Here is a 27,181-nt window from a genome sequence, read left to right as displayed (position 1 = left end):
GCACTAGCTTTCCTTTTGTGACACTTCACTGCCTTCAGTAGACTCACTTCTTGCCCATAAATATGGGATCAAAATCAGACCCAGAGATAGAGTCTGTATTTCATTTGCTAATTTTCAAGAAATAGGCTCACAGACTATTGAACTCATTTACATAGTAGTAAAACTATTAAATATCCAGTCTTAGAGGTATAGACTTGCTTTTTTCTCATCTCTATACACATATAGAATAGGGTTGTGGTTTTTTAAATAAATGTCATATATGTTTCAGTTTATCCTATACCTTCTAGGATGAATGCCTATACTTAGACCATAGTGTTTTCTGAAGAATGAGTAAGAAAATAAAAAAAAAATTGAAACCTTTTTTGAAGAAACAATATAAAGATTTTGCTGTTAGTTTGGAAACCTCTGTATTTATTCTCATCTGATTCATTCTTAGGAACAACTAGGGCTTGCTAAACCTAAACAATGACTTGGGAACAAGGCAGCTGTTGTCATTGGGAGCTGATTGCAAATGACAGAGAAAATGAGAAGATACTGGAGGAAGCTGGACTCCTCTGCACTAGAAATACATCTATTATGGCTGGGTGTAGGGAAAGGGTGACTGTTTGGCGTATGAAAAATTCCCTTTCAAAATCACATACTACTTTGTTTGAAGATGCAGCTTTCAGGCACTATTTTAATCAGTTGTTGATACCTAGAAGAAAGGGCTTATATGTTGAGGAATATACGTGGTGCAGGTAGCTCGGTTTGCAAGATGCCAATTGAGATGAAGGTGAGCTCTGGGTGGGAGCTGGAGATGAGGCTGTGAACTGCCAAACCTTTGGATAAGAGAAGGCATGAAGATGGGTGATGCCAACCTAGAATGAACATTGAGAGACACAGCAGAAGCTGAAGACTTGGGAAGATGAGCAAGAGTTTCATGCACTTGGACTGTGAGGTGATAAAAGCCCACAGTGTCCTTTGTTTGGGGTCCCTCCTTGGAGGCACCAGCTTGGGCTGTTTCTGTGTTACTGCACTGTGAATAAACAGCTTTATGGAACCACAGAATCACAGAATATGTCAATTTGGAAGGGAGTCACAAGGATTACTGAGTCATCTGTGACTCTGCTATGGGAAACCTGGTCTGGTTGTGCAAGGGGGTTGTGTAGGGAGTCAAGCATGGCACCTGTAGCCCCCCTGTGAAGGGACTTTGGTCCCAGCAGTGAAAGTCTCTGGCCTTGGGAGTGTGACTGCCAGAGAGTCTTGTGAATGGTCAGACTGGGAAGCTTCCTTAACATAAAGGCATCTGCACAGTTGGACCGCTAAACACAGACAGTGAATGGGATGGAAACCTAGCTAAAAGTGTTAGGACTGCACAGTTACATATATGGGTTTGTAGGTAATCAAATATCCCCAGAATTCTTGTGCTAGATCACCAGGTCCGAAACCATTAACTATCTAGGTGCTGCCATGAACACAAAGAGACAGCACACTGAGCCCTAACATGTGAGTGAAGCCTACAGTTAAGTTCATGTTGGTAGCTTCTTCCTAAAAAAACCCATGAAAAATCTCAAACAAAAAACTCCCCCAAAATCAGAAAATAACCCTTGAGTAAAAAATAAATTTAACTCATGACTATTTCTAAACTTTGGCTGCCATTGCTTATAACTTAAATTGCCTCAGCATTTTAAGTAGCACTTACTACGTTCCCTGTCCATAAGCGTACTTCCATACAGTCTGTAACATCATCCTTAGAATAGGATATACGGCTCATGTTGTTGATTACATTTTCTTGGACAATCATGTATACATATAAAAGACCATAATATAGTCTCTTAATGACATGGATGCAGTTCCCATTTTGAGCTGGTGTTTTTAAAAACATTTCTGTTTCTCATAATGTTACAGATATCTCAGTAAATAGGTCAGTTAGTTTTAGTTGCTAAGTGCAAGTCAGCTCAGCTAAATCTTTTGCACCTTTTACAGACTAAAATGCTGTGTTCTATGTGCTAGCTACAGCACCTATTCCTTAATATTGTATAAAACACTGGTAGGCTGACTTTCCATCAGGTTGCAAAGCATTACTGGAGTCCTAGGCATTTGTAACTGGAGAAGAACCAAAACAGGGCTAGATTTACTCACCAGTTTGAGTTTCTACGCAATGATACTGCTGCTTTTGGTGTTTTAGATTGTCATGATATGGTAAAAAGTAAATTAGTCAAGTGTGCCTAAGAAATACAGGCAGTTGTCCTTTTTGAAATGTGTGTGATGGATTTCCTAGTGTAACTAAGTGCCATGAGGTTATTGAATCTTGACGTTTCTAGTAGCATGTATAAATGTAAGAAAATGGGCCTTTCTGGAAAATATTGAGATATATGTATAAAACCAAAATAAATTATCCAGGTTGGCTTTGTATCAAAAGCCTTCTGAAGAAGATACTTAAAACAATTTAATTATGAAATCAGAAAGGTCAAAGGATATCTTGTAATAATATTTTAAGTCTTCACTGGTAATTTGTGACATAATGTACAAATCTTCTCTGCTGCGCTGTGCATATACACGTATGTTCTATAACATCTGGAATAAACCAGCTTTTGCTAGGAATGTATCAACCGGGGATTTCTGAGATATCATAGTTTTGTACCTAAGCGAATCATTTCTGCTTTCCAAAGAAAAGTGTTCACTTTAGTGTTCAGTAGTGTTCACTAATCATTAAGTCTAATGCTCCGCTTTTGGAGCATAATTATCAAAACCAGTAGAAAACAGTCCGACTATTTGAACTACTATTTGTACCAATTTATGTATGGATGTTTGTGATAGTTTTCACCCTAGGCCTTCCTGGAGACCAGCTTGTAACCAGGAAGGAACTAGGAAGGTGACCTAGGAAGTATTCCATGCTATTCCTTTACGTAACCTGGGGTATAAATAAGGCATAGATAAGAGAGCTCGCTCTCTTCCTTTCTGGCGAGGTTTGAGAACGGTGGGTCCCTGTCTCGGTCTTGCTTATCTGGAGCTGAGGCCTACAGTGACTGCTGTTGTCTGCCACGTGTGAGGGGAGAGTGCTGGGCCGCGTCCAGCCATCCTGTTTCTCTCAAGGGAAGTGGTGAGATTTTGCCAGTTCTTTATTTTGCTGGTTACCGGATTTTTTTTTAGATTGGGCATACCTGTTTTTGTTCTGTCACTTTTCATCCTTTTTTGTCCTTTTTTCCCTTCTCCCTTCCCCTCTTCTCTTTAGGAAGCTATTTGGGGTTTCTGGGGTTCTAGGTATATAGTATTTTCACTGTATATATCTGTTTTATATGTAAAATATATTTTTGCTATAGCTTTGGCTGTTTGGTTTTTTTTCTCCCCTCTCTGGGAAGCAAGGCTCTGTTGTCGAGTCTTGGAGATTTGGTGGAAAGCCAACTCCAAACTTGCACAACATTATTTTACGATTCTGTGGTTTTGTGATTCAGTCGGTAGAAGATAAGAAGCTCTGAACTGATACAGAGACATTTGCCTAAGTTAAGACATCTTTCTATGTTGTGATAGGACCTTCCTTATGAAAACCTCTTCGTTTTATAAATCACACTTAAATAAGTATGAGATTGTTAAAGCAGAAAATAAACTCTAACAAGTCTCTCATTATTCAGTACACTGAAGTATTTATTATCCTAAGGGACATTAAAGGCCACAGTAATGTTTTATTGGTCACAACAGGTTTTCCTGATAATAAAGAATAAATTTTTCCATTATATCACTTTACAACAAGCACTGAAGAGCAGCTAAACTGTGGTAACTTAAATCGAGATCCCTGTTGTCCTGACTGTGTTATTGCTCATGATAGGCAGTTATCTGATAGAGGTGTGTTCAGCTGGAAAGGCATTTCTCGAGCCACTGAATCCTTTCCTGTTGTCCTGTGCCCCCCCCGCCCTGATTAAGATAACACTGTAATATAACATCAGCTCCATGTACCTTCCAAACCACAATATCACAATCTTCCAAACACCTTATTATAAATCTATAAATCTATACAGTAGGAGACAGCAGAAGCCACAAGCTATAATGAGCCATAGGGGAACTCAAGGTCATCACCGACAGCTGAGGGGCCTTCAGTATGAGAGACTTTGTTAGCTGACAACAGAGGATTTGAGATAATGCATCCCCTAGAGAAGGCAAGATATAATGTGATATAATCTTCTGTCCTCAGTTTGTTAACCTTAAAATTGAAAATAAGGTAAGGTGGCTTCAGACCAGGATAGCTGTGAAAGGATACACGGCAGTGGGCTGTGAGCAGACAGCTGAGTTCCACCGGCTGGAAGCCAGTCAGAAAGTAACTGCCCTGGAAAACTTATTGCTTGACAGACTGCAAATTAATTAAATAGTAATGTTGTGATCCAATTAAACTTTGTCCCTTGCATTCTGTCCAGATACCCATGTGCCGGGACAACAAATTCAAGAAACCAGAAGAGCTGATTGTCTAAGTAGAAATAATATTAAAAAAAAGTATAAACAGAAAAGATGTCAGCACTACGTTTCAGCTGAAAAAGGAATAGAAAAGGAGTATAAAGCAAGTTCTACATAATGACTTCTCAAAGGAGAATTAGTAGGAACCATAAAAGCAAATTATAAACTTACAGTCGACCCTGAACTTGTGCAGGGTCTTCTGCTACTCCAGCTGGATCCCTACAAATCTATGGGGTCTGAAGGGATTCATTCAAGAATCTTCAAGGAACTGGCTGATGTCATCACAAAAACTCTCTCAATGATTTTTGAGTCATCTCAAGAATCCAGAGAGGTCCCAGCTGACTGTAAGCTGGCAAACATTGCCCAAGTTTTCAAGAAGGGCAAGAACGAGGACCCCATAAATTACAGGCCTGTCAGTCTCACTTCAGTTCCTGGTAAAGTTATGGAGAAGATTATTCTAGGAGGTATTGAAAAACACCTGAAACACAATAGAGTCATTGGTCACAGCCAGCACAGCTTCATGAGAGGAAAGTCCTGCTTATCAAACCTGATTTCCTTTTATAATAAGGTAACCCACCTAGTTGATCAAGGGAAACCAGTTGATGTAATCTTTTGGGATTTCAGTAAAACTTTCGATACTGTCTCAGATTGTTCTGGACAAAACGTCCAGCACACAGCTGGAAAAACACATAATGTGGTGGGTGAGCAATTGGCTCATGGGTCGAGCACAGAGGGTAATAGGAAATGGGGTGACATCAGACCGGTGACCTGTCACTAGTGGGGTTATACAGGGCTCCATCTTAGGCTCTGTGCTCTTCAACATCTTCATTAATGACCTGGACACAGGACTGGAAAGGATGCTAAGCAAGTTTGCAGATGATACAAAACTGGGAGGAGCTGTTGACTCCCTTGTAGGCAGGGAGGCCCTGCAGAGAGACCTCAATAAATTAGAGGACTGGTCAATCACCAACCATATGAAGTTCAACAAGGGGAAGTGCTGGATTTTGCACCTGGGATGGGGCAACCCTGGATGTTTGTACAGACTGAGGAATGAGGTGCTGGAAAGCAGTGCCACAGAAAGGGACCTGGGGTCCTGGTTGATGGCAAGTTGAGTATGAGTCAGCAGTGCCCTGGCAACCAGGAGGGCCAACTGTGTCCTGGGGGGCATCAGGCAAAGCATCGCCAGCCGGTTGAGGGAGGGGATTGTCCCACTCTGCTCTGCACTGGGGCGGCCTCACCTTGAATATTGTGTGCAGTTTTGGGCACTACAATATGAGAAAGATATTAAGCTCTTAGAGAGTGTCCAAAGGAGGGCAACAAAGGTGGTGAAGAACCTTGAGGGGAAGCCGTATAAGGAGTGGCTGAGGGCACCTGGTCTGTTCAGCCTGGAGGAGACTGAGGGGAGACCTCATTGCAGTCTACAACTTCCTCGTGAGGGGAAGTGAAGGGGCAGGCACTGATCTCTTCTCTCTGGTGACCAGTGACAGGATCCAAGGGAATGGTCTGATCTCTCTGATGACCAGTGACAGGATCCAAGGGAATGGTCTGAAGTGTGTTAGAGGAGGTTTAGGTTGGATATTAGAAAAAAGTTCTTCATGCAGAGGATGGTTGGGCACTGGAACAGGCTCCCCAGGGCAGTGGTCACAGCACCAAGCCTGACAGAGTTCACAAAGCATTTGGATGATACACTCAGGCACACAAGGATGTGAACATATCTCTCTGGATTTATTGTAGGGGCTGGAAGGCACAAGCACTCTAATGAAAATTATTTTACTAAGGTCATTCAGCCTTTTGGGTACCAGCAGAATGTCTTCTGCGTGTGAGTCACTGAAGAATAAAATAAGGGGGGAAAGCAAAAAAAAAAAAGAAAGAATTGTAGTACAGTTAAAAGCATTTTGCAAATCTAGATTCTGTACTTAGCATGGTTCCAACAAAGGGGATATATAATAGGTATAGTCAAAAAAAGATGGAGTGGTTTATCCCAAGGGTATAAAGATTTATAGTCTCCTAAATATCTCACTACACATTCTGATTTTGATGAGGCACTATTAAACACTACAGCAGATGAAGACTTCTATCAATACATGTGTTAATCTAGCCCTTGGTATGTCTGAAGAATTCCCGTGGAGACAGAAATGCTCAAACTCACAGAGAACAATTATGAACCTTTAAACCGGATGTTAAAGATTTCTGAAGTTGTCTGGTATCACACAATAAAGTTGAAATAGAGAATTTAAATAACAGTTTGGCAGAATACTATCTTTCATAATCGTATATTCTGGGAGAAAGTTTCCAGCAGGACGCTGAACTGAATTTCAATGATGGCAAAAAGCATAGAAGATAGACTCTTCCACAGGTGGACAGTGGTGGTTTTTTTGTCTTATTAATTAGTAATGACAAAATAATTCACCTTTAGTTTATATAGTTATTTAACTTACAGAAGAAAAAACCCTTGACTGTCTGCACAAGAATTAAAGTCTTTTTCTCTGAACGTTAAGGTGTGCCCATATATACATATCTACTGTATCTGTGCTCAGTAACCATACTTACATCATATAGCATGTAATATAAACATAATCTGTTCAATTATCATGACCTGATCAATGGGTACACAGTTCCTCGGGGGAAATTCAGGAACACATTGTAAACTGATCTCAAGCAAGTAAGTATAAAAGTTTCTTGCCACATCAGCTTATCACATATGGATGGATAGTTTACAAAAAAAACCCTGAGTATTTTAGAGAGACCTCATGTTTTATCAAAAATATCCTTTCTCTCTTTTAAGTCAGAAGCTAGAGTGCAATTTTCAGTCTAGTAGCACATGAATCAACAGCAGAAAAGAACACATTATTTAAAATTCCCACTCTTATCAATACAAATGAAAGTGGTATTTCTTGTCAGTGAAAATATAGAAAATCTAGAGTCTATTGCATATTCCTATTTTAAAATTATCAGAATCTTTCTTGAATGGTTTCAAACCCAGTAGATATGAAGAGGCAGAAAGGAAACCAGGCTGGTAACCATAGCAGATCTCTCAAAATACTTAATTTCACTGAAACAGCTCTAGCATTGATGATATCTTTCTTTACACTGTTAGTCTGTACCGTTGAGGCACAGTCTTGGATGCCTTAGGTGGAATTTACTTATATGTACATTTCTACAACATAGACATGTTAATGTCAGTTAGTGACTGTAGCTAAATTCCTGCTACCTTCAACAGAGATTGCAGGTGGGATTCAGCTCTTCTTCCTTCTAGAACACTAAGCACTGAATATCAGGTGTGAGTTACACAGCTCAGACTTCTTTCATGATTGATGACAGAAAGAAAGATGCTTCCTAAAATGGATTCACATGACCTATCTCAGATCCCTATCTCAAGAAGAATTTAACAACACTCTGAAGCTACTTGTTTATCTCCATTGATGGGAAAGACAAATGACTACTTCAAACATAATGATCTGCCTTCGAGAGGAATAGGTTATAAAGGATGATTCCTTTCTGATATAACAATCTGTAGGTACTAAAGACCTCTAGCAGTGCCTGCAGGGCTTCCTTCCATCCTTTGGGACTGGTTTCCAAAACATCCACAAACACAAACTGCTGTAAAACAGCTAATTAGGAATACAGGCATCTGACAGTGTTCAGTGAACTACCTCTAAGTGATCCAATATTTTGTACTGAATCCCAAGACCACTGCTCTGCCAGACACTGATGATATATTTTTTAAAAAATATCTTAAATAATTTTGTGCCGCATTTTGAAAACTAAATGATCTTTGCACAGAACAGTTTTGTTTTCAGAATCGTGTTCTCTCACTGAGAGGCTGCTCTAGCTTCACGGCTCAGGCAGTGTGCTGCAGTGAACAACCAGTGAGCACGGCGAATGCTGATGGAGCCTGGTCAAGGAGACCCTTTGGCAAGCAACAGCCTGCTTGCCAATAAGCTTTATAAGATGGACAGCTTGCAGACTGAGTTGGGGAGAGTTGATGTAAATTGTCCATAGAGCCACAACCCTGCTAAATCTACACAGATAGATGATTTTTCACTCTGGCAATAGCTGTCTTTCTGCAATAGCTGTCTTTCTGTGGAGTAGAAGCACTTTCTAGTGATGTTATTCATGTGGAAATGTTTCTTGACCTCCTACTTCTGTGCAGAGTTACCAGAGAAAAGAGAAGGAGAATCATATGAAACTATGAAAAGGCCCAGACTGTTTGGGGAACACACTGTTAGATTACCAAACCCTTATATTTCTCTGTTGATTTCAGATAAGAAAATAAAGTTCCATACTGCACATGAATAAACATGTTACCATGAATTCCCTTTTTCAAAAAAAAATAACATCCATGGTAATCCTAAAACAGGATTCACTAGTTGGAATTTAGCATTGCATTGAAGCACAAAGACAGTTTACTAAACTTGTCAGCAATAGCTATTTTTGGCTTGTCTGTAGCGAACATTTTAATGTAAAGTTAACTTACTACTCACAACCATAGAAAGAAGCTCTTTATTATTTGAATTTTTAGAGCCTTACCATAAATTGGTAGAGGTGAATTTTACACTAACACTAATAAAAATAAAATGGAAAACCTCTAAAGTGAGGCAATCCAGAAAATATATACACTGTTATCACAGATCTCAAATGCAACTACAGATAATTTTAAACACATTGTAAGCTTCTCTTAAGTATTTACATTTTAGGGAGCTCTAAATCTTATTGTAGCTACAGAGTAATTTTGCTTTGAACATTTGTGTAGGTAAACCTAGTGCTGCTCATTATGATATTTATTGAAGCTGGATTGTTTTATAATTTGTAACTCATTAATTCTGTATATAATTTGAAATAAACAAGGAGTTTCTTGCGTAACTATTTAACTCAACAGCAATCATATTACTGTAAAATACCAGCTATAAACAGTTGTTTCATGAGTAGCAGAACTAATGAGGTCCAGTGTGCCTATCAGTTACTTTCTTGCATTTCTCTATATACCAGTGTACTTTGCTGCTGTGTTGCATACCCTCAGTTTCTGTCTCCTTTTCCCACCACTACCTGTCTGATGAATTTAATTGAAATTGGTCAATGGATCCAGGAACCTCTGAGGGCTGACTCTGATCTGATAATATCACAGTAAAGACCCTCAAAGGAATAAGATGTCACTAGAATAAAACCAATGTTTGTAGGGTTTATTTTTAAAGTTTTAATTATGTAGGGAAAAAACCAAAGTAGAAAGTCAGAATCGGATCATAGAATGACAGAAATGCAGAACAGCCCTGTCTGAAAGGGTCCCTGAAAGATCGTCTGGTCCAACCTTTCAGGGGAAGGGGGGCCTAGATGCAATTGTCTAGTATCATCTCCAACTATGTCTTGAAAACCTTCCTGGTGAGATTGTTCCAATGATTGATTGTTCTCAGCATAAAAAATTTCTTTCTTGTATCAAGATAAAACGTCTTCCTCTGTAACTTGTTCCTACTGCTCCTTGTCTTCCCCATGTGGCTACTTATGAAGAGAAAGCGTATGTTCTCTTTCTGGTGAAGGTTTCAGTTTAAGGTCATTTTTAAATGTTTGAAGTTGTTATTCATTATCATTAATTTATTGCATAGTTTTTAATTTGTTTTCAAGTTGCAGGAAAAACTCCTCTTGGATTAGATTTTTGACAGACATTTATCCAATTGAGTGAGCAAGTTAGAGATACTATATCCTGATTTTCACTTGATTCTTTGAGATCTGAGTAAAATGTGCATAGTCACTGAAATATGAGGGCCCTTTAATTCCTTATGTAATAAAATTCTATTTTTTCCATACCTGTTACATATTGTCTTACACAGAAGTTGATATATAGGCTGACATATTAGTTCCACATATTAATACTTCTTTTATTTTGAAGACTTACTTTCTTAGGCCACCTCATTATTTTCAAGATATCCCCAAATATTCCTTAATTAATATGTTTTTTTTTTAAGTCAGCAGGCCTCTTCGATTTGTGTTCAGTGGCTTAGGACTATGAACCGGTCCTGTCAGCTTTGAACCTGTTCAAGTATTAGCCTTTTGACTATTCAATCTTTACACAAACATAATTTGATTTGCAAACTGCATAAGAGAAACCAAACCCACAAATGAATGGAAACAGAAGTAAAATTTTGGGGACCATAAATAATACAAAGAAGCAAAAAATAATGCCAATATAAGGAATAACTTAAAATATTTTTTATTTTTAATAATAATATTATTTATCACAGGAGTAATTTGAATGCTGGTGGACATCAACACTACACCGTACAAAGAAAAAAACAGAAAAAAATGACAATCCAGGCTTCTTGGCTACTAATCTCTACAGAGGATTGATAAAGAAAATGTTGGTGAAGGTAGAAAGGGATAAATCATGCAGTCCAACAAACAAATGCAGTATTTTGAAAGGAATATTGATTTTATTAATTTCTTTTAAGAACATTATGGAGTGAGGAGAGTATATACAAGTAGACTTCAGATACAGAGAGGGTACAAAGAGATAAAAAAAGAAATAAGAGTCCAACAAAAAGAGTCTGAGGGAGAGCTGAAGAGAAATTGAGATAAATATAATGCAGGAGGCTGAGTAAAAAACCCTCTCAGCAGAAAACATCCAAGGACACAGTCATATATATGTGCCACTTTTCTATGCCTAGTACATGAAATAGGTACCATTTTCGGTCACTGGTGGTGGGTGCATGACACAGCTCCAAGATCAGGCTTCTCCAGTGTGGATTTGTAATGTAGCCAGGGCAGATGTACAAAATGCAAACAAGAAAGTATTCCCAGATGCCTTAATATGCTTCCTGGGGTTCAGTGTTCAATCCATTGATTGTCTCATCTCTGCCCCATTAAATCTTCATTGGTGAGGCAACCAGTTGCTTACCAATATGGTTTAGTTAATTAGAGATGTCAAGATAGGCGGCAGCCTGGGTTTGAGGGATATGGGCCAGGAGAAGAGTAGATTCAGAACCCTGAAGTTTAAGAGACTGAGCTTTAAATTGTTTAAGAAATCAGTGGGTGCACCTTCCTGGGAATTTGCCTTCAGAATAAAGGAGCTGAACAGAGTTGTCATCTCTTTAAGGATATTTTTCTTAGAGCACAAGAGCTCTTGATTCCCACATGGACGAAATCAGAAAAAGAGGGCAGGAGACCAGCAGAGCTGAGTAAGGATCTCTTGGTCAAACTAAAATGTAAGAAGTAAATACATAGGCAGCAGAACCTGGAACATGTCTCCTGGGAAGAAAATAGATGTGTATGGATGGGATCAAAAAAGTTAAGGCACAGTTGGAGCTGAATTTGGCAAGGGATGTGAAGACTAATAAAGGGTTATGCAGGTACCTTGGGCAGAAAAGGAAGATTAAAGAAAATGTACCCCCTTCAGTAAATAAGAACTAGTGATGATCAATGTGTAGAAGGCTGAGATGCTCAATATTTTTTTGCCTCTGTTTTCAATGGTAATCTCTCTTCACACATCTCTCAGTCCCTGAACCTCAAGGCAGAGACTGGAGAAATGAAATCAGGTTCAAAGATATCTGAGGAACCTGAACATATATAAGTCCATGGGACCAGATGAGACACATCCCAGAGTCCTGAGGGAATTGTTTTATGTAGTTGCTGAGCCACTCTCCATCACATTGGAAAAGTGGCAATCAAGCAAAGTCCCAGTGACTGGAAAAAGGGAAAAATCACACCTATTTGAAAAAAAGGTAAAAAGGAGGACCTTGGGAACTGCCAATCAGTCAGCCTCACGTCTGTGCCCCATAAGATCATGGAGCTGGTCCTCCTAGAACATATATCAAAACATGGAAGACAGGGAAATGATTAGAAACAGCTGACATGGCTTCACCAAGGACCAATTGTGACTGTAATCTAGTGGCCTTCCACAATGGAGTGATTGTATCAGTGGACAAGGAAAGATTCCATAGATGTCATCAATCTGGAATTTTGTAGGGTCTTTGTTACAGTCAACCACTACATTCTGACCTTCCAGTTGGAGAACTACAGGTTTGATAGATGGATTGTTAGATTGCAGAGGGACTTGGACAGGCTAGAGAGATGGGCTGAGACCAATGGCGTGAGGTTTAATGAGAGCAAGTGCCAGGTCCTACAGTTTGGCCAGAACAACCCCATGCAGGGGGAAGAGTGGTTGGAAAGTGGCCCAGTGGAAAATGACCTGGGAGTGCTGATAAACAGCAGCTGAACATGAGTCAGCAGTGTGCCCAGGTGACCAAGAAAGCCAGTGGCATCTTGGCATGTATCAAGAATAGCGTAGGCAGCAGGACCAGGAAAGTGGTCATCCCCCTGTGCTTGGTGCTGGTGAAACTGCACCTCAAGTACTGTGTTCAGTTCTGGGCCCCTCACTTTAAAAAGGACATACAGATAATGGAGCCTTTCCAGAGAAGGGCAACAAGGCTTGTGAAAGGTCTAGAAACATGCCTTATGAGGAACAGATGAGGGAGCTGGGTTTGTTTAGTCTTGAGAAGAGGAGGCTCAGGGGGAACCTCATTGGTCTCTACAGCTACCTGAAAAGAGGTTGTAGTGAGGCAGGGGCCGATCTCTTCTACTGCGCCTGCAGTGAGAGCACCAGAGGAAATGGCCTTAAGCTGAGACAGGGGAGATTCAGATTAGATATTAGAAAAAATTTTTCCACTGTTAGGCTGGTCAGGCATTGGAATAGGTTTCCCAGGGAGGTGGTAGAGTCACCATCCTTGGAAGCGTTTGAGAAGCATGTTGATCCGGTGCTGGGTGATGTGGCTTAGTGGTCTAGGTATTACAGTGGTAGTACTGGGTTGATGGTTGGACTTGATGATTTTAAAGGTCTCTTCTGACCTTGATGATTCTATCATTCTATAATTCTATGTTTAAGGAATCAGCTGGAGGGTCATGTTCAAGGAGTTACAATCAATGGCTTATTGTACAAGTGAAAACCAATAATGAGTGGTGTCTCTCAAGGGTCCGTGGTGGGATCAACACTGATGGCACAGGCAGTAGGACTGAGTGCACCCTCAGCAAGTTTGCAGATGACACCAAGGTGAGTGGTGCAGCTGATACATTGAAGGGAACGGACACCATCCAGATGGACCTCGACAGGTGTAAGAGGTTCAACAAGGTGAAATGCAAGATCCTGCACCTGGGTTGAGGTAATTCCAAATATGGATAAAGACTGGAGTATGAATGGATTGAGAATAGCCTTCAGGAGAAGGACTTGGGGATACTTGGGGATGAAAAATTTAACATGAGCCAGCAATGTGCGCATGCAGCCCAGAAAAACAATCATATCCTGGGCTGCATAAAAAGTGTGGCTAGCAGGTCAAGGAAGGGTGATTCTCCTCCTCTACTTTTCTCTTGCAAGACACCCATGTGGAGTACCAAGGTTTTTTTTCCACTGTTTTATTTAATCAGAAAATGTAGTTCCATAAAAAAAAATTCCTGAGAAGAATCAGTTTGAGCAAATTCATGAAAGTGATTTCTTAGATCAAGGGCAAATTCTTTTTTTTTTTGGCTTCTAATTGCAGAGGAAAAGACAACTAATGTCCTAGTCATTACAGCACTCTGACAGTCTCTGGTAGGCCCAGGTTTAGCTTTCTGTCCTACTTTGTTATTTTGAGTTCTGCTCCTTTGCTCTCCTCTCTCTCTCACAGTTTCTTATATTCCTTATTACATCATCTGTGATGTACAAAACCCTGAAATTTACTTCAGTGTAAAATTAGAAGCATTTTAGAAAATTTGAAGTATTTTTAGAATACATTAGACTATTTAGTTGCATAGGAGAAATGTCGTCCACCTAATTCTAATGCTGAAAATAGATGAATGAATCATAAAGAGTATGAATAATCACGACTTTGTGTATTACCAAAAACTAATATCTTTAGTGGCACTGACATATCTTGCATTAAACAAAGGTATAAATATAGATTCAATGGGTTACCAAGCTTGATTAGACAGGTAACTATGAACTATAACGTCAAACTGCATGCTTAACGACATGGCATGAAGTAATGAATAGTCAATAAAACTTTTGAATATATTGTTTTCCAAGGAACAAAATAGAAGTGCTGCTGCTTTGTGTCTTTCTTTTATTTCAAATGTCTTTTCATAAATTAGATATCATGGATATCAGAGCAAAGGCTAATGGTAGAAACCAACCTAAAATACTTTATATGAAGAAAGCACAATAGCTCACAAGTCAAGAAAGAGAACTGTAGGGCATGGAACATAAAGACATTAAATTGCACAATTAACATGAGAAATAAGGTGTAGATTCTCATTAGCAAAGACTTTGGAATGCTCTTGACTGAAGGTCATTATTTACTGTCAAAGATTCAATCCAATTTCAGCAAAATCACACAGTGCTAACAAAACCTGGGGTCACAGCTGCCTGACAAGAGAATCATTATTATCTTGGTACTTTAATTAAAGGAAAGAATGATAAGGTTGCTAAATATTAAGTTAGTAATCTGAATTTTCTTTTGGAATCTGACACAACTGCTAGCATGGAAATCTGGTTTGAAAAAGGGTAATATGCAAATTAGAAAATGTAAAGCATGACTCACATTTGAATCATAGAATTATAGAATCATAGAATTATCAAGGTTGGAAGAGATCTTTAAGATTATCAAGTCCAACCATCAACCCAGTACTACCACTGTAATACCTAGACCACTAAGCCACATCACCCAGCACCGGATCAACATGCTTCTCAAACGCTTCCAAGGATGGTGACTCTACCACCTCCCTGGGAAACCTATTCCAATGCCTGACCAGCCTAACAGTGGAAAAATTTTTTCTAATATCTAATCTGAATCTCCCCTGTCTCAGCTTAAGGCCATTTCCTCTGGTGCTCTCACTGCAGGCGCAGTAGAAGAGATCGGCCCCTGCCTCACTACAACCTCTTTTCAGGTAGCTGTAGAGACCAATGAGGTTCCCCCTGAGCCTCCTCTTCTCAAGACTAAACAAACCCAGCTCCCTCATCTGTTCCTCATAAGACATGTTTCTAGACCTTTCACAAGCCTTGTTGCCCTTCTCTGGAAAGGCTCCATTATCTGTATGTCCTTTTTAAAGTGAGGGGCCCAGAACTGAACGCAGTACTTGAGGTGCAGTTTCACCAGTGCCTACGCTATTCTTGATACATGCCAAGATGCCACTGCCTTTCTTGGCCACCTGGGCACACTGCTGCCTTGGCGGGGATGTGCAGGTATAAATAAGAGTCAGTATAATTTGAATTAAAAAAATGCAGGACAAAATTTATAGTATATATTGATGTTCAGAGAAGACAGGGATTAAGTTAAAGAGAAACATCATGCTTTCCTCTTTCACAAATCACTTTTTGAATGAATTTTTACATCACAGTGAAGTTTTTTTCCTAAATATGTTGCTTCGGTTTACATAATTTCCAAGTAAAAACTACAATGCAGAACAAAAGTGCCAGCAAAGTGTGGCAATTTTGGATGCTTGAGTCTCATTTAAGAAAAATACCTCAAATTATAATAAAGGTATCTCTACAGACTGGGAGGAGAAAGAATGGAGTATAGATCACAACAGGGGGCAGTCTCTGGGTTTTTTGAATTTTTACAGTGCCTTTCTGAAACTCAGAGACTGTCTGTGACTAACAAATGTAATTCAAGAGGGTCCCAAGTTCATTGATACTAAATTTATGAAGTGAATTGTAGCCAGTCTGTAGGAACCTACTGAATTTAGGAATAGAGCCTGGAAACACGTGTCTCTCTAGGGGTGACTTATTTAAAAAAGACTCCTATCTCTCTGTTCAGAAGCCTCAATAGGTGTTGAATTCTGCATAAATAAATTGGTATCTTTGAGATTATGTCTGATGTCTGCTGCATAGCTTTGAAAATACAGATTTGCTAGGCACAACAGGGGTTTGCATTTGTTAATCAAAACTGCAAAACTGCAAGGCAAGGTAAAATCTTTGAAGTTTGATTATCCTCAATTTTTGCTTCCTAAGGAAGTCTCTGATTAATTGCTATATTTGTTATTTAGCATAATTGGTCCAAATTCAAATGCCAGATCACTGCAACGATCTACTTATGGTGAGTAAAAGTGAAACATCATTTCCGAGTAAAGAGGTTGTTAAGCTTCTCCAACTGGATACACTAGCTGACAGGAAAAAAAACCAACCCTTTAAAACCAAAAGGCAATTGAGCACAGTATACTGGAATTGGGGAAAGCAGCACTTTAAAACAAGATTAAGAACAGTGATTAATTTTGTATGTAACTTCACGATTATTTATACTAAAGTTGGTACTCTCTTAAAATTATAGTTGCCCTCCTCCTGGAGAGTACAGGGGAGAAATTTTTTGCTTTGAATAGTCAACATTAATCATAAACCCCAGAGATTTCTGTGTTCAGTAATGATAGTCAGAATCCACAAACCAAAGTGAAATATGATTAATTATAAGAAAATGAAAATGATTTGACATACTGTACGAAAGAATGTATCTATTACTTTCCTTTTGCAAAGATGTATTCTTTTATGCAAAAGCATTCTATGTAAAAGAGGTGCTGTTTTTGTTGAGACTTATTGCCTAATAGCATTATGTATGTAGACCTGCATAATCAAATACATATAGAAATTAGAGCACTGGAAGCTGGACTACTTTAACACCACCCCTTCAATTCCAAAAAACAAACAAAAAATGGTCTAAAAACACTTGAGAAATTACAATTCTAGCATTTCATCAACATTTTCCACGATGTCATTGCCATCTATTTCTTATTCTTCTTTGACAAAATACTCAATCGCTCACTTTTTTATGAATCTAACCAATCAATATGGGACTACCTGGGCTACTGTCTTGTCTCAGTAGAAGTCACTGGGAAAAGTTCCTTTGATTCAGTAGTGTCAGGATTTTACTCATGATTATTAAGCAAAATGATGTTCAGATTATTTCATGACACTGCCCTATATCTATTAATGCTACTTTTTAATGTGCTGTTATATGTGCTTCTGCCCTGGGATACAAAGAACAGGGGAGCAGTGTTTCCTTTGCAGCAAGAAGCAAGGGATTAGTCATGAAGAAGGCAGATGCAGAAGAGGAAAAGGAAGAAGACTCACTTTGGTGGCAAATGAAGAAGACCCAAGAGCAAAGATCAAATGTTGGCCTGGAAAGTCAGGATGAGGCTGCAAAGTGGGTGAATTAGATGCCTCTCTTTTCTCAGTTTGCTCATTATATAAACAATTTGACACAAGCCATTTATTTTGTAAAGAATAATCAGTTCTCAGAATTAACACTGGATCCTTGGTCTTAGTAAAAATGCAAACTAGTGTCATGAACTGGAATGGGGAACCATAAGTCCTATTCTCATACATTCCTGGAACAGCACTGAGCTATCCATTGCTACAGTAATTCCCCTGTGTGTATTGGATTTGCATGACAGGTTTTGATAATGGGGGTCTGCAGGGATGGCTTCTGTGATAAACTGCCAGAAGCTTCCCCTTTGTACAAAAGTGCCAATGCCAGTCAGTTCCAAGGAAGATCTGTGACCTGCCAAGACTGAGTCCATCACTGATGGTGGTAGTGCCTCTGGATAACATGTTTAAGAAGTAGGAAAATTTACTGTGCAAGAGTGATGGCAGCCAGACAGAAGAGTGAGAATATATCAGAGAAACAGCCCTGCAGGCACCAGGTTCAAGGAAGAAGGGAAGGGAGGAGGTGCTCCAAGTGCAGAGATTCCCCTGCATCCTGTAGTGCAGACCATGGTGAGGCAGCTGTCCCGCTGCAGCCCATGGGGGTCCACAGCGGAGCAGAGTCCACTTGCAGCACATAGAGGAATTCACACTGGACCGGGTGGATGCCCAAATTTCTGTGACCCTGTGGGAAGCCCATGCTGGAACAGGCTCCTGGCAGGACCTGTGGCTCCATGGAGAGAGGAGCCCATGCTGGAGCAGGTTTGCTGTCAGGACTCATGATCCTGTGGAGCACCCACGCAGGAGCAGCATGTTCCCAAAGAACTGCACCGCATGGAAGGGTCCCACACTACAGCAGTTGTGAAGAACTGCAGCCAATGGGAAGGACTCATGTTGGAGCAGTTTATTGGAGGACTGTCTTCCACGAGAGGGACCGCAAGCTGAAGCAGGGAAAGAGTATAAGGAGTCCTCCCCCTGAGGAGGAAATAGCAGCACAGACAACATGTGAAGAACTGACTGCATTCCCGGTTCCCCACACCCATCAAGAAATTTTCTGTACATCATTTTGAAAGGATCCCTTTTCAAAGGTCTCAGGAGGCCCTGTTCTGCAAACCCTTACCTCAGCACAATGCCTTTGACACACATAGCTCTGTTGGTAGTGATTTGCAGCTTGTTTGAGCAAGGGTTTCTGGATCCCATCACTGAGATTTCTATCAGGGAACAGGTAAATCTATAAGAAATATTTGAAAAATCTCTCAAGCACTTCCAGCACATATTACAGAGACACAGGAAAGATTTATTTAACACGCTTGAAAATCTGAGAGCTTTTTTTTCTTTCAAAAAAGTTGTGATAGCAATTTAAAAATTAAATAACTCTCATGCCCCAGAATGTTTATTGCTGAATTATCCTTTTAGGATTTTGCTGGATCCTGCTGTGCTATTTTTCTCTCTAAGAAGCAATTTCCTAAAGATTTCACCATTACATTGCTGCTGTAACAAAAATGTGTTTACTTTTTACAACTTGAAAAATGTATGTATGTGCAGAACACCTACACATGTAGTGTTTTTCTTCTAGGGAAGAGATTTGGAGTACAGAGAAGGAACTCACTACTTTCTTCCTAGCATGAAATATTTACAGATTAGTTCTGTAAAGAGCAACAACCTTTCTCTAGGAAACAGAAGATTGCTGCTTTCTTGAACTCTGTCTGCAGGTCTCACTCTTTAGTTCAAACTGCTCCACTTGCAGCACCTGTGATATGTGCCTGTGCACCCCCCACCTTTCTTTCCTTGCTGCTACATGCTTATTCTTCTCTCTGATTGAAGCCTGCCCATAATACTGCAGGGGGAGGGGGAGGCTGGTCATCCTCCTGAGGAAGACCTGTGTTTGAAGTGAAGTGTGGTTCTCGGTGGAGGATTGCTCAGGTGGGCAGGCACCTCTGGAGAGTGAGACCAGTCTCAGCAAAGGGTCAGCTGCAGCAGGCTGACCAGCACCTTGCCCTGTTAGGTTTTGAATATATCTCCATGGATAGAGACTACCTCTCTGGACAAACTGTACCAGTATTTTACTATCCTCACAGTAAATTATTTCGTTCTTATTCTTAAATGACTATTTGGGCTTGTCCTTATTTCATCTCACTGTCTCGCTGGGCACCAGTGCGAAGAGCCCAGCTCCAATTTCTTTACTCCCTTCCCATTAGGGATTTATACACATTGATGAGTTCTCCCCTGAACTTTCTCCAGGCTGAACAGGCCCAGTTTTCTCAACCTCTCCTCCTATGACATATCCTAGTCACTTAACCACTTAGTGTCCCTTTGCTGGACTTGCCTCCAGTATGTTCATGTCTCCTGTACTCTGCATTGCAGTCCTAGTACATGGTAGCACTGAGTGGAGCTGACCCACACATGGAACAGCACAGACCCACCATGAGCTGCCACACTGACAGACCACTGGGGAGAGATGTTAGACCAATCCCTTCTCCTGGCTTATTTCCCTGGAGCAGCAGCCAGGGCAAGGATCCCACACACTATGCCTCTGATGAGTGTAAGCAATCAATCTGACTGTCTTGCAGTGCCTGCAGTTTTCTCTCAGATTTTTTTAAAGCACAAATGGCAGCATTGCTATATTGTTCCAAATAGCAAAGGATCTGAACTTCCAAAGCTGCCAAGTTCTAATCAGAATCCAAACTACTTATCTTCAGACACTGCTCACTTCGAACACATTTTTTCGTTTGTTTGACTTGGGTCACTGGCACAAAATCCTAATTTCAAGTCAAAGGCAGTAAACTTTTATTCAGCACATTCAATGCTCATCCTGACCTAAGTAACTCAAATTCTGAAGATTGATGTATTACACAAATTTAGTTTGAGTTTTATTAGGCATTTCTCAACAGTGTATATCTTCAGCTACTCTGAGAAATATTCACACTCTCTGAAGATATGGTAATTTGCCCTTCTGCACAGGCATCCTTGCTGCAGATGTTGTGAGACTGACAAGTGCTTCTCAGTATATTCCCTCAAGATCCTGTAAGTTTAAACTGAATCTCAAAGATAATTTCCAGTCTTCTAATTCATATATACTGAGTTCTGTTAACTACACCATTTTATGCTCAGCACTCAAAATATGTTTTGTGATATTTTACAGATGCAACATCTAAAAAGGCACGGGAAATACTGGAAACAGCCAGTGACCCAAAATACCCTGGGGAACTGAAGTGCAGAAAGCTCTTGCATCCTTTTATCTTGGATAAATACTTTCAGATTTCTTTGCTTTGATGATTTGAGAGTCTGCCAATGTACAAGTTATGAGATCTAGTCAATTGTATAATATTATTGTAAAAAGTCTGTGGTTTTTTTATTTCAATCTATGTATATGGAATTTTGTCATTTTTTGAAAAGTTCTGTACTACTTACCAGATTAGGCACAATGATGAGTCATTAACATTGTGATCACCCTGTCTGCATAGAAGGCATGCTCAGCAGGCCAGCTGAAGATAGAAAAGCAGTTTTTTTACCTCTCCTATTCTTCTATAGAAGAGAGCAAAAGGAAAAAAACCCAAACTTTCTTTTCAGGGCAGCAAGATAAAGCAACAAAGTAGGGAACAAAAAATTATTCACAGAAGGGGAAAAAAAGTGCTATAAGGAGTCTTCTGGCCAAAGTGGAGAATCTGTGGTTCATTGTCTACCAGTCACTGCCATGGAAATCTTCTGGTCTGGGGTGACTCTGGGAGAGATGTTCTGAGGCAGCACAGGAACACAGTACCTGAGCTCATCCAGCAACACACAAGCAAAGTTTCTTGCTTCATCCAGGCTTTCTTATCACTCACCCCGTCATGCAAAAAACAGATCTGAATGTCCACTGATCTATGCGTGGACAGCTATATAAAGCAAGCATGAAAGACACAAACTCATGCACATTGGATTTCAACTGGCTTTGCCCATGTGTCAACAAAGAGGGCAGAAAAATCAGGCTGTGCAAGCTCCTAATATGGAGTCGTAAGAGTGGCTCCTGTCCCTTTTCATTTCAGCCTCCAATTCAAATAAGTCACCTCCATCCTTGGTTGAAAAGCAGAATATCCCACCCAACTAAGTGCTGCCCCAGATAACATGCAATCTGCAAGGCCAAAACCAAAAAGCATCACCAACAGTGCAAACACATTTGTAGAAGTTCTTAGCGCTGCTCACTTCTTCACATAGTCCCCTGCTGTTTCTATACAGGTTTTATTAAAATTGACTTAATTTCATATGGTAGACACGAGAATAATTCCCAATTATTATATTTCATTACTATTTCATCCTTTTTATTTTAAAAAGGCACATTATGCATATATACATGATACAATTTTAATTAATAACTTTTCTATTCAATCTCCAGTTCTGGTGAAATTATTTATATTAAAACAATTATGCATTAAAAGCATGTGTGAAACTGAACAGATTTTGAAGTTTAACCCTAAATTTGTCTTTTTGAATCCTAGAATTGGCATTTTTTTGAGAGAAAACATGGACAAGGAAAAGAGAAAAATAGAATAAGCTAAGAGAGTGTGATTTAATGTTATATGACAAGAAATCAAAACAAAAAAGCCCTGCCAGAACAAATGGGGGCTTCAAAACCAAATGTTAGTTCCCTATTACCATCAAAGGCAAACCACAGAGCCAATGGTTTTCATACTGCCATCACTTTACATCTAGCAAAATGTAGTACAAAACAACACTCTTCCACTTAGGCCTAAATCCAAAAATGATACTGAGATGTTCATATCCAATTGAAATTAATGATCCATTTAAATTGAACAGAGAAGGAATCTCAAACCTGATGCAATGTTGAAGCAGTATCCATAAAGAGAGGAATCTCAAGCAGCTTAGAAATCTAGTACATTGGCTGATGAGGAGTACATTTCCATGTGTCTTTTCCTATATTCTCTGTATAGGTAGTGGCATCCTGGGGGCCAGACTCCCAAAAATTAGATATAATGATACTCCCCCTGCATTTAAGTTATTTGTGCATCTTAAATTCCATATGCTTGAGTAATAAACACCAAGAATCCTACCATGTGTGCTTTGGTGAGACTCATTGTTAGGTTTGCAAAATATAGGGAATATGGTCCTTTATTACACTTCTTCCATTTATGGGAAGAACTATTATTGAACAATTGCAGGAGTATGGCAACCTTTATGATGAAAATTAATAATAAATTAATTAGAAAGAAAATTATCTCAAATGTGCTACTTTCCTGACTGAATAGCAAATTTGTATCAATCCTAGGCACAGACATAAGGAGATATGGAAAAAAAAATAGATGAAGCATAATAGAGTGTTAAAATTAGAGCATTGCTACCATACCCATAAAATATTTTTTTCTTTAAAGTATTTCAGTTATCCTGACAATAAAAGAAAGAAAAACTACATTAGCATCATATTATTTTCACAACAGTTATCTTCAGTCACTTCTGATCAGACAAATTTCTACATATATTGCAGCTAATGAGCTTGTTTTATTTTTTTTTTTGCAACTCTCTTGGTGAAGTGTAAATCACACTACAATTGTTTAACTGGAGGCTTGCTATATGTATCATGCTGCAGAGCCTGTTGCTAAGACAGAGCATGTGGTAAGGCTCCACTGTGGCAACAACTACCAGCCCATGATGCATTAAAATCCTCAGTTCCTCAGTGCTAAAGATCATTGTGTCCTAAATAGGAATTCTATAATCTGAACAAACAGAAATCCCTTGCTCTTTCTGGTAGTGGTGCAATATCAGCAATTAGCTGCTGAGTCCCAGACTGTATCCCAGAACAGCTGCTTTGGCTTATTAATGGCACTGGCATTATATCATTCTGTTTTAATTTGGGCAGTGTATTGTTCTTAATTCCCCTCCAAGAGACAAAGGAATCTACAAAAATCATCAAGAAAGTTCAGTCATCTTCATGAGTGCTCCTGATGCTTTTAACCTTACCAAATCCTACCAGGTGTTTTCTGTAAGGAGTCTTCCCAAAGTTGCTGGTTGTGCTCATAGAAAGCTGGTGTTATTAAGATTCAGTCATCAGCATTGTACATGTCACACTCTAAGGAGTCCTGCGTATATCTCCCAAAACAGCAAATTCCCAAAAGAATGAAAACCAGTGTCTGTATGGACAAATTATGTCAAAAGACTATTATTAATGAGGTAAAGCTTGATGTTGTGTAAGAATCAATACACACTGTTAAGGAGATCTGCGTGGGCTTACAGTGGCTATAAATTCACTTTTTTCAGCAAATGTAAATACAAGAGATATAAATATGCTAAACAGTTCAAAATTCTCTGATGAAAGCTAAAACTAATTTCCGTGCTATAATATTCACTCTAGTTGAATGCAATCTTCTGAGCTGTAGCAATCTTGACCGGAGTTTAAAGGTATTCCAGTCACTGAAATGTTCATTAAGCATTATCTCAAGAGGCAGTTCTGTTTGCTAGAATGATCTTTTTTAATTAGTGAATTAAGAATCACATAAAAACATTCAGCTGTCATTGCCTTCTGCTTACACAACATCTTTCTGCTGCCTAAAAACGAAATTGCTCTGTAATTGTATCCTCCACTGCAAATAAGCAAAAATATACTCCAGGAAAGCCCTAGTGGTTCCTAATAGGGTCAAAACAAAGATGAAGAATCAAACACCTTGCAGATTAGTATAACCAAGTTTTCTTTTCTGTCTTTCAGAATCTCTTAATGGTAGCTATTTTGTTAAGAAAAGCAATGATTGTTGATATCATATGAGTCATGTGAAATCAAAGTGGCCTTCTCCATACAAAATATCCCACCCCCCCAGGTATGGTTAAAAATAATGTAAAAAAACCCAATCCGTGGAAGATGGAGAAATAGTTATTCTGGCCAGGAATTGGGCAATTCTGCCTGATCAAGCACTGAACATAGACCTGTCCTAATACTCTCAGAACAAGAGTAATATATTCCAGCTAGATTTTTTTTTTGTGATGTCTTATTCTTTTGACTTGATTTATCATTGCTCAGTGTCAGAATGGCTGACTCTTGTAATTTCCCTCATCTTGTTGTCAGATGAGGAAGAGAAGCTAGGGATATTTTACTGATAACTATCAATTCATCCAACTACTTCTGCCCATTTTATAAATGGTTCAAAACTGACAAAAACAGTAGCTTCCAGAATATTATTACCATCAGTTGGCCGTGGAAGACACTGATCTAAACTGTGTATAATTTGTGTATAATCTGTGCACATCTGAAAATCCCGCCTGTAGCAAGAGATTGTAAATAGGCATGATATATAATGCTTGTGAAAGGGTGCATGAGGTTTATAGGATGAGGTTAGGAAAACCAGTTAAATAGGTGTAAATAGTCATTCTGTTAGTCAGTGAATGTGCAGTAAACAAGGGAGCACAAAACTTCCAGTATAGCCTTTAGGATAAACAAGTCAGCACTTCTGAAATATAGTTAGCCTGCAGACAAGTAATAGGTACTTAGCTCAATAGGTTACCTGAATGCAAGAACCCAGTCTGTAATTTTGCCTGCACTACTGATTGTACAAGGTTTGAACAGAGCTGTAAAAACATCAATACGCAGGTGCCTGTTGCATTAGAAAAATAAATACATGGACAAACCAACCAACCTACACTGCAACTCAGACAACAGCCATTTTTTCCATCATTATCAATATACACATGGCTTAGCTGAGAAGAGAGTGAAGGAAAATTGTTCACACCAATTTCCTGCATTACTTCAGAATAAATGCACAGTGACTCCAGGATGATAAAAAACATCACACCACACTAAAAAATAGCAAAGTTGGTGAAATCAAATGAGAAGTTGATAAAAAAGTACATGATCCATAAAACATTCTGAGCAAAATGAGAGAAGAGGGAAATACAGCTCTAGCAGTGTAAAGGAGAAAGCTGAAGAAGCTGGGGACCACACACGGTTTTATCATCTCAGTTTTAACTTCCCAGGACTGAGTGACAACTTACAGTGAGAAGTAAGCCCAAGTGTGCCCCATAAGGGCAGCAGTGCAGAGGTAATATCACCTGGGGCAAATGGCACTTTTCATTGCAACTTTGAACATTCCTCTGCCAAAGACATTTTTAAAAAGAATTATATTTTGTTTCACGGACTCAGAAATTCAGTGACTCCTAGCAGAAGCTGTATGCACTGGGATTAAGAAGAAAGGGTCTCAGTTCACCTCATCTGGTCAATATCTGTATCAGAAACATGCACACAGGCAGCTCTTCCTTCTTCTGATCATCATCTTGACTTTCATATTTTAATGAGTAATGACTACATGAAATTGTGAGGATGAAATATAAACGATAGTCTAATAAAAACCATGTCACAGGTCAACAGCTTCATGGACATGGGAAAAAATCATGAATTGCTTGACTACTAATATTTAGCTTAAACTAAATGAGGGCATTTTTAAGGTCAGGTAAAATGCTGTTGCATCTTCACCTCACATATTTTTGAATTAGTAGCTACATAGCCTTAGCACTAGTATTTTAAGACTAGCGCTTTTTTTGGAAATCTCAGATACTGTACTGCTATGCAGGGTTATGTAAGGGAAACGTTTTTTGGGCTTCTTATCTGTCACCAGCTGCTGAAGATCATTTAGAGCAAAACAGTGCTTAACAGTGCAAGATCTCATCTACTAATGCCCTTTCCCCTCATTTTCAGGCCTTTGAAAATAATGAAGAGGAGTAATGGGAAAAGTAGTATTTTTTCTGAACTAAAGGTTAGATGCGAGGATACTTTGGATGAACACAGCCTTAACAAAGTTTACTGTGTGTTTACTGTTACAACAGAATTTGTAATATTTTCCTCATTCATCCCAAGTACATCCATGGCATTGCAAAGGATTTCTTTTAAAGCTCATTGAATGGTGAGAAAACCATAATAACCTCAATGAATGATAAATCAGAGGAAAGAATCACGTAGACAGTCCTCCTAAGAGAATCACGAAGATTTAAACAGCATGCATAGAAGACAGCTTTGGTCCCTATCAATTTAGCAGTATATCCCATCCAAGAAGTTCTATTTAAACTCAACTCAGAAATAATAAAAAAGCTAAAGAGTAGTTTAGGTCAAATATTTTAATGGAGCACCATAATGATTAAACTTTCAAGCATTTATTATTTTTGTTTTTGTAGTAACAGGAATTGCATTTCTTATTTTATTACAGAAAGTCAAAAAATTAAGAGACAAAGACATTACTTCCAACAGCTAGTGTCCCATGTCTGGCAAGAATCGGTATCCCATTAAGGTAATTACCATTCTCATTTGGGATTCTGATAAGCTCTTAAATAGTCTGTCATTAAGATATATACAGCACATCTGTTTAATAAGATCTCTTGATTTGATGAAACTCTTATTAATATCATTGAAGGTCCCAGAAGAAGACCTACATTTTTTGTGAGTGTTCTGTTCAAGATTACTTTGGTGTCATTGCCACTGCTCTTTGTATAATCAGGCTTGCATGCAGTCATCTTCAGTTTTCAAGACAGCTTAGCAATAATGTGTATGTACCAATGTGATGCAGCTCCCTTTACAGAAGCAGTTTCTAATATGCAAAGAATATATATTTTTTTTTACTTTATTTTTTTAGAACAAATTAG

General features: G+C 39.0%; 1 protein-coding gene and 1 long non-coding RNA gene across 4 annotated transcripts in view; one reads left to right on the top strand and one right to left on the bottom strand.

The window, feature by feature from the left end:
• Positions 1 to 27,181, bottom strand: part of GPC6 (glypican 6) — a 769,083-nt gene that overhangs the window by 148,919 nt on the left and 592,983 nt on the right. The gene's annotated exons all lie outside the window — the stretch shown is intronic.
• On the top strand, positions 16,438 to 20,596 carry LOC120323380. Of its 2 annotated transcripts, XR_005563761.1 has the most exons (3): positions 16,438 to 16,475; positions 17,411 to 17,573; positions 20,534 to 20,596. It is a non-coding gene; the product is annotated as an uncharacterized LOC120323380 (long non-coding RNA). The 2 variants fall into 2 exon arrangements; XR_005563760.1 differs by lacking the exon at positions 20,534 to 20,596 and having other exon boundaries at positions 17,411 to 17,638.

The sequence above is a fragment of the Pipra filicauda genome, unplaced genomic scaffold (assembly GCF_003945595.2).
Source record: "Pipra filicauda isolate LSUMZ 115617 unplaced genomic scaffold, ASM394559v2 scaffold24_size8852520_pilon, whole genome shotgun sequence".
NCBI lineage: Eukaryota > Metazoa > Chordata > Aves > Passeriformes > Pipridae > Pipra > Pipra filicauda.
The sequence above is the reverse complement of the archived record's forward strand: the minus strand, read 5'-3'. Positions and strand labels throughout refer to the sequence as shown.